Here is a 7,914-nt window from a genome sequence, read left to right as displayed (position 1 = left end):
TACATGGATGAGAGGGGTATGGAGGGATATGGGCCAGCTGCAGGTCAGTGGGACTAGGCAGAAAAAAATGGTTTCTGTGCAGCCAAGACGGGCCAAAAGGCCTGTTTCTGTGCTGTAATGTTCTATGGCTCTATGGTCCTAGGGCTCTGGCAGTCTCTCGCCTCGCACAGAGTCCGAGGGAGCATCTCGTCATCGTTGGGGATCTGTCTACAACTGATTTGCCTCAAGGCAGAAAGCACCTTCTCCGTTGATATCTCTATAGGGTCCGGAGTCTCGTTGCTGCACTGTCTCGCACCTATAGTCTCTGTGTCTGTCTCCCCAGTAAATACAGATGCCAAAGAGAACCAATTTAAGGCGTCCACCGTTTCTTTCGGCTCCTCGCATTGATCACCACTTTGATCTTCCAATGGGCCAATTTTGTCCCTTGCTATCCTTTTGCTCTTAGTATATCTGTAGAAGGTCTTAGGGATAGTAACTAAATATTGGGGGAGTTAAATAAAATAAAATAATTAATAAAAAGATTTTTTAAATGAAAAATGAAGGTCTTTGGGTTCTCTTTCACCTTGTCTGCTAGAATAACCTCATGTCTTCTTTTAGCCTTCCTGAATTCTTTCTTAACTCTTCCCTTGTATTTCCTAAAATCCCCAAGTGGCTCATTTGTTCCTGCTATGCTCTTCCTTTTTCTTAACCAGAGGCCTCTGTATCTCTCGAAAACCAAGATTGCCTAATCCTGTTATCCTTGCCTTCTGTTCTGAGAGAAACGTACAAACACTGTACGCTCAAAAGTTCATGTTGCATGCATTGTGCTCTTACCCACGGCTTGATGGCTATCGGGCACTGGTTTTTAAAATTATCAGTGAGGCTTTGGGGGTGACACTGAGACCTTACCCGCTTCTAGCTGTATTTGGTGTGGCAGATGATGTTTTGGGTTTAATGCAAGCCAGTCGGATATCATTGCATTTATATTGCTATTGGCCCGTAGGAGAATCTTGCTGGTCTGGAAATTTGCCACTCCCCCATCTGCTGCTGCTTGGTTAGAGGACGTAATGTTTTTCTGAAATTATTAAAGATTAAATTCACTTTGAGGAGGTCTGTGAAAAAGCTCTATTCGAAACGGGGACCTTTCTTGTCATATTTTGGGAGTCTTAAGGAATTACCTACGAGTTGAGGACATTTGATTATACGTGGGAATCTGTCCCCCTTTTAACACGCATATAGTTTACCTCACAGGGTAGTTGATGAATTGTAATATGAGTGTATTCTGGATCATCTGACATGTTGTGGATGGTTGTGGGCCTTCGTCTTGCAGTAGTGAGGGGGTATGTGAAATGTGAAATGTCTGCACTTGTATTTGTGAAGTGTAGTATTGTAAATACATTAGCTGCCATGGTATGTTCAGGGAGGGCGGGGTGAGGGGAGGTTTATTTAGGGGTAAGATATAAAAGCAAAATGGAGGAAAACGTAATGTATTACATATTCTGTAATGTGTCATTCCTTCAATAAAAATTAAATTAAAAAAAAAGTTACACCCAACAACCTAGCCTCCACAGCTGAACGTGGCAACAAATTCCACAAATTCACCACCCTCTGGCTAAAGAAATTTCTCCACATCTATTTTAAATGGACGTCCCTATAACCTGAGGCTGTGTCCTCTTGTCCTGGACTCCCCCCACCATGGAAACATTCTTTCCACATCTACTGTCTAGGCCTTTCAACATTCGAAAGGTTTCAATGAGATCCCCCCTCATCCTTCTAAATTCCAGTAAGTACAGACCCAGAGCCATCAAACATTCTTCATATGATAACTCTTCATTCCCGAATCATCCTTGTGAACCTCTCTGAACCTCTCCAGTGTCAGCACATCTTTTCTTAGATGAGGAGCTCAAAACTGTTCACAATACTCAAGGTGAGGCCTCACCAGTGCCTTAAAAATCCTCAGCATCACATCCCTGCTCCTTGTATTCTAGACCTCTTGAAATGAATGTTGACACTGCATTTGCCTTCCTCGTCACTGACTCTACCCTGAATGTTAAGCTTCAGGGTGTTCTGCACAAGGGCTCCCAAGTCCCTCTGCATCTCAGATTCCTGGATTTTCTCCCCGTTTAGAAAATAGTCCACACATTTATTTCTACTATCAAAGTACCTGGATGTAGGTACAGAGGAGATGTCAGGGGAGGGAGGGTGAGGGGAGGTTTGTTCAGGGTAAGATATAAAAGCAAAATGGAGGAAAATTAGGGGCACATGGGTATTGGGGGGCAGAGTACTGACATGGATTGAAAACTGGCTGGCTGATAGGAAACAAAGAGTAGTGATTAACGGGGTCCCTTTCGGAATGGCAGGCTGTGACCAGTGAGGTACCGCAAGGTTCGGTGCAGGGACCGCAGCTGTTTACAATATACATAAATGATTTAGATGAAGGGATTAAAAGTAACATTAGCAAATTTGCTGATGACACAAAGGCTGGGTGGCAGTGTGAAATGGCAGGAGGATGGTATGAGAATGCAGGGTGACGGACAGGTTGGGTGAGTGGGCAAATGTATGGCAGAAGCAGTTTAATGTGGGTAAATGTGAGGTTATCCACTTTGGTGGCAAGAACAGGAAGGCAGATTACTATCTAAATGGAGTCAAGTTAGGAAAAGGGGAAGTACAACGAGATCTAGGTGTTCTTGTACATCAGTCAATGAAAGCAAGCATGCAGGTACAGCAGGCAGTGAAGAAAGCTAATGGCATGCTGGCTTTTATAACAAGAGGAATTGAGTATAGGAGTAAAGAGGTCCTTCTGCAGCTGTACAGGGCCCTGGTGAGACCCCACCTGGAGTATTGTGTGCAGTTTTGGTCTCCAAATTTGAGGAAGGACATTCTTGCTATTGAGGGAGTGCAGCGTAGGCTCACAAGGTTAATTCCCGGAATGGCGGGGACTGTCACATGTTGAAAGATTGGAGCGACTGGGCTTGTATACACTGGAATTTAGAAGGATGAGAGGGGATCTGATTGAAACATATAAGATTATTAAGGGATTGGACACACTGGAGGCAGGAAGCATGTTTCCCCGCTGATGGGTAAGAATAAGGGGTAGGCCATTTAGAACAGAGATGCGGAAAAACTTTTTTCACCCGGAGAGTGGTGGATATGTGGGAATGCTCTGCCCCGGAAGGCAGTGGAGGACAATTCTCTGGGATGCATTCAAGAGAGAGTTAGATAGAGCTCTTATAGATAGCGGGGTCAAGGGATATGGGGAGAGGGCAGGAACGGGGTACTGATTGTGTATGATCAGCCATGATCACAGTGAATGGCGGTGCTGGCTAGAAGGGCCGAATGGCCTACTCCTGCACCTACTGTCTATTGTCTATTGAAAATGTAATGCATTATGTAATTCCTTCAATAATTTTTTTTTTAAAAAAAGTTCATTTTTGAATGCCTCCCTGTGACCAATTGCAAGTTCGCCCCAATGCACACCTGCCTGATCGTTTCCGATACCACCAATATTGGCCTGTCTCCAATTTTTGCATCTCAACCCAAAGACCTATCCTTTTCCATAACTGCCTTGGAACTAATGTCATTATGATCACCAGATGCAACGGACCAACACGCAAAATCGCGTAGTTGCTGAAATCCAGAGCAACCCATTGAAAATGCTGGAGGAACTCAGCAAGTCAGGCAGCATCTGTGGATGTTTCGGGCCGAGACTCTTTTTCAGAACTGTAGAAGGGGGGGGGGGGAAGACGCCAACATAAAAAGCTGGGGGAGGGGGAAGGAGGAAAGCGAGAAGGGGCTAGCTGAGGCCAGGTGGGCAGGAAAGCTAAAGGACCGGAGGGCGAGGAATCCGATGAGAGAGGAGAGTAGGCCATGGGAGAAAGGGGAGAATGAGGGGACCAAGGGGGGAGTTGCTCATTTGTTCCTCTGCAGTGTGAGACGTGGTCCCGGACTCTCCTAGTTTGACGAATGGCGCGAGGTAAAGGGCTGTACTGTTTTAAGTCTGGAAACTTTTTGAAAAGCCTGGGCTAACTTCGACAAATCCCGGTCCCTGAAAGCATGGGGGTCACAGAAGCAGAGACGAAACTTCATTTTGCGTTGCTGCGTCCTCTTTGTTAACTTGATCAAATGTTACATGTCCCAGTCCACTGCTGCCTTCACTGGCGCTAAGCTATGAAAGAAAGTTCCTGTAAATCCGCGCAAGTTTGGATTAACCGTGCACAACTTTTGCTTGAGTTGGAATGAAGTTTTCCGTTCAAATGATTGACAGTAACATTGGAAAATGGCTTCTTTCTACACCAAAGCATCAAATGTCAGCATCAAAACATTTCTTATTGAAAATATTATTTCAGCGAAGTCAGCGCCCTTCCTTCGGTGCCGCATCGCCGTGGCAATCCTGCGGGAATAATCGAATCAGCTTTCAAAGGAATATCGTAAACTTTAAGGGTTACTTTGCAAAACAAGAACTTCAAATGCATTGTTTATCAAAATTACGTTTTATCGTGGGCTCCTCCACCTGGCATTTACGTTCCGTGGCCACTTTATTAGGTACGCCTGCGCAGCTGCTCGTTAATCCACACATATATAAAATCAGCGGATCCTGCGCTGGCAACCCAATTCATTAAAAAAAACACACACACACATGCAAACGAGGACAAGGGGTTCAGTTGTTTTGCAAGACTGTTACGTCCACGCAACCCTGTAAAAGTGTCAGCAGCAGTAGGACACACCTGGAGTCTGGTTTTGCTGTTAACAAAACACTGTTTTATTGGTAACTACGTCGTATCGTAACTTCAACCAGATAAGTCAAGGGGTTAGCGGTGTTGTGCATATATAGGCGCAAATATATAAATCCCCAAGCTTCTTCAAGCTTAGGTGGTAAGCGATACAGTCTTATCATGGTGTGGTAAGGAAATTCAGTCCAATCCACGAAATTGTGACGAGAGAGAGGTATGAATAAACAGGGGTCGTTGATCCCCCTCGGTGTCCTCCAAATCAGCCAAACGTGACCAACGTAAGAGCGCCGTCTTCAAGTGATGATCTACCCACCCAGGCAGGGGTTGGACACGCCGGTAGATCCCACAGGGTCGCCCTCACACGCACTGATATTCACGGGTCGATTCCGCTCTATCGATCCTCAGCCCCACCCCTTGTGGGGGACTTAGAGGTTCGGTGGCATTTTCCGCCACCGGCCTCCGTGCGTCTGCGTGCCCTTGTATCCAGTGAGCGGCAGTTCTGTGGGCAATAGCCCCTTGTTAAGGAGAGGGGCCAGAGAAGAGTGGCAAGACTGGTTAACGGTGACGGGAAGGCGACAGTCGCTCGAGTGACCACGCGTTACCACACTGGGGGGGGGGGGGGGACGAACGCATCACGCGTCGAAACTTGAAGTGGATGGGCTACAACGGGAGAAGACGGCGAGCGTACAGAACTACAGTTAGCGGTCATTTCGTGAGGTACCTCCGGGACCTAGTAAAGCTCCCACAGAGTGCATGTGGCAATGTCAACAGACATTATGTCAACTCCCCTTCCAGTCACCGCAATAAAGACCTCTTTACGTGACTCTACAATCACGTGAAAAGGTCTCTCGGGTAACGGGTCAAAGCTGCTGATGGGAAAAGGCCGTATCCGTGGCTGTATTCTACGCAGGAATTTAGAATGTGGGCCAATCGGGAGCTCAGGAACGTAAACGTGGGCGGAATTCAAATTGAGGTCTCAAATCCCCAAGCTGCAACTGCGGTGGGAAACTGACTGAGAAGGAGTTGCTTGGCGCTTCGAGACGAATTCTCCCCAGGTTAAAGCTGCCCCAGCTGAAACGCTCCCAAGCGCCCCCGGTGAGCAGATGCCAGCTTTAAAGCCTCGGCCGCCGAAGGAAAGGCTGGCCTTGCGCGTAAGGTAACGTCGGGCGTCACCCGACCGCCGTGGCGGAGTTGCACGCCCAACGTTCCAGGGCGAATCACTCAGGTTTTTCGGCAGGAAGCGGGAATCTGGGCGCGGGGCCACTGCAGTCGTCAAATGCCGCTGCGCGGAACGTGTCACGGCCCCGATCGTTAATTCCCTATCTTGCTCCTAATTTCCTATGATTGTGTCTCGGTTCCGACCGTTAATTTCCCATTTGCTTCTAATTCTCTCTGATGGCGGCACACCTGGCTTCCATCAAGACCGGCAGCGTAAGAACCCCGGCGTTACAACCACTAACATAAAGTACACTGGAGATGCTGGGGGTCAAAGCAACACGTACAACACGCTGGAGGAACTCAGCAGGTCGGGCAGCATCCGTGGGAACGAGCAGTCAACGTTTCGGGCCGAGACCCTTCGTCATAACCTTTCAACCCGAAAGGTTATCCCCGACCTGCTGAGATCCTCCAGCGTGTTGTACGTGTCACAACTACCCGTCGCCAGATCGTTGGTTTTGCCTGTGTGCTGATTAACGTTTCCCGGCCGCTTAGAACCGTGTGCTCTAAGATTTGCTCCAGTTTCAGGGTTTTCCTATGAAACCCCGTCTCTCTGTGTCAAGGCTCCACGCCAAGGTCCCTCCTGTTAGCTGACCAACGTTCACGTCCGGGTGAGCATCCCAACTCAGTCTCCGTACCTGTGTCCTGCAGTTGGGTCCCCTTCATTCGTTCTTTGCAACAGGGCGCCAATACAATCCCCAGTCATGGACAATGTGGAAGTTTGAACGCAGAATGATGTTGCCAATCGATTAGCTAAAGGAAAAGAACGATACAGCAGTGACTAAATTGCAACACAAAATGCTCCGCATATCCCTATTTATTTTTCTTTATTTCTATCTATCTATCTATCTATCTACCTATCTCTCTGTTATGGACGGAAAGTTATCCGACCAAGCAGGACCGTGGTATCAGAGAAAATGTACCCGCGACAAGAATGAGACTAGACCACGGATCACAGTATTACACTTGTTTATTGGTGAGGTAAAATATTAGCATAAATGACACTTCATTGCGGAAAGCGGCTTAGCTTAACTACCCACGCTGTGCAACTGCCCTTTTCCCGATACAGGCAATACTTATCAACGCGTACGCTGTGCAACTGCCCTTTTCCCGATATAAGCAATACTTATCAACGTGTGGTTAATCCCACTCCCACACGACTCATACGGGGCCAGGAACAGGTGTGATGAAGCACCCACGCCAGCGAACGCGGTCTTCACCTGGGATGTTTCGTCCCCACCTGGGGTTCCTTCTGGTCTTGCTAGTTGTTGTCCTTCTCCACGGGACTGCATGTCGTCCTCTCTCTGTCTACCTGCTTGTCTTCTCTCTCTCTCTGCTTCTCCCCCTCTTGCTCCTTCACCCCAGCCCCTGGCCCCTTTCTATATCCCCTCAGAACACAATGAGAGCAATAAATATCTTCTTAAAACAATGACATCCTGTACAGTGTACAGTGCCCCTACATGCCTACACGGTACAGTTACCACAGAACAATTTAGGACGCGTTACGGTTGACGAGCTGGGGACCGATTGCATTGTTCCATTTCCTGGCCCGACGCCATCCATTCTGCTACATTAACAACCCACTACCCCACCAAATACCACCTGCTCAGTGGAAACTTATAGCAACCCATTAACCTCTCAAGTCCCACAGTCTTTTCCTACAATACACTCTCTCTGTCTATCTACATATTTATTCAGATATTTAGTTAACTATCTGATGACTTAATTTTTTACTTGCGTACTTCTTGTGGTACGTCATGGGAAAGCCTCATCCGGCCCTTCAAGCCGCGTTGCCAACCCACCCCCCCAATCTAATCCGAACATAATCACGAGACAATTTATCGCGACCAATTAACCTATCGACTGCTAGTTCTCTGGACTGTGGGAGGGATACCGGGGCACCCGGAGGAAAGACACACAGTCACAGGGCGAATGTACAAAGGGCGGGGGTTGGACCCAGGTCGCAGCTACTGTAAAGCGTTGTGCTAAC

Source organism: Hemitrygon akajei, chromosome 18, assembly GCF_048418815.1.
Source record: "Hemitrygon akajei chromosome 18, sHemAka1.3, whole genome shotgun sequence".
Classification (NCBI taxonomy): domain Eukaryota; kingdom Metazoa; phylum Chordata; class Chondrichthyes; order Myliobatiformes; family Dasyatidae; genus Hemitrygon; species Hemitrygon akajei.
Note: the sequence above shows the minus strand (reverse complement) of the source record.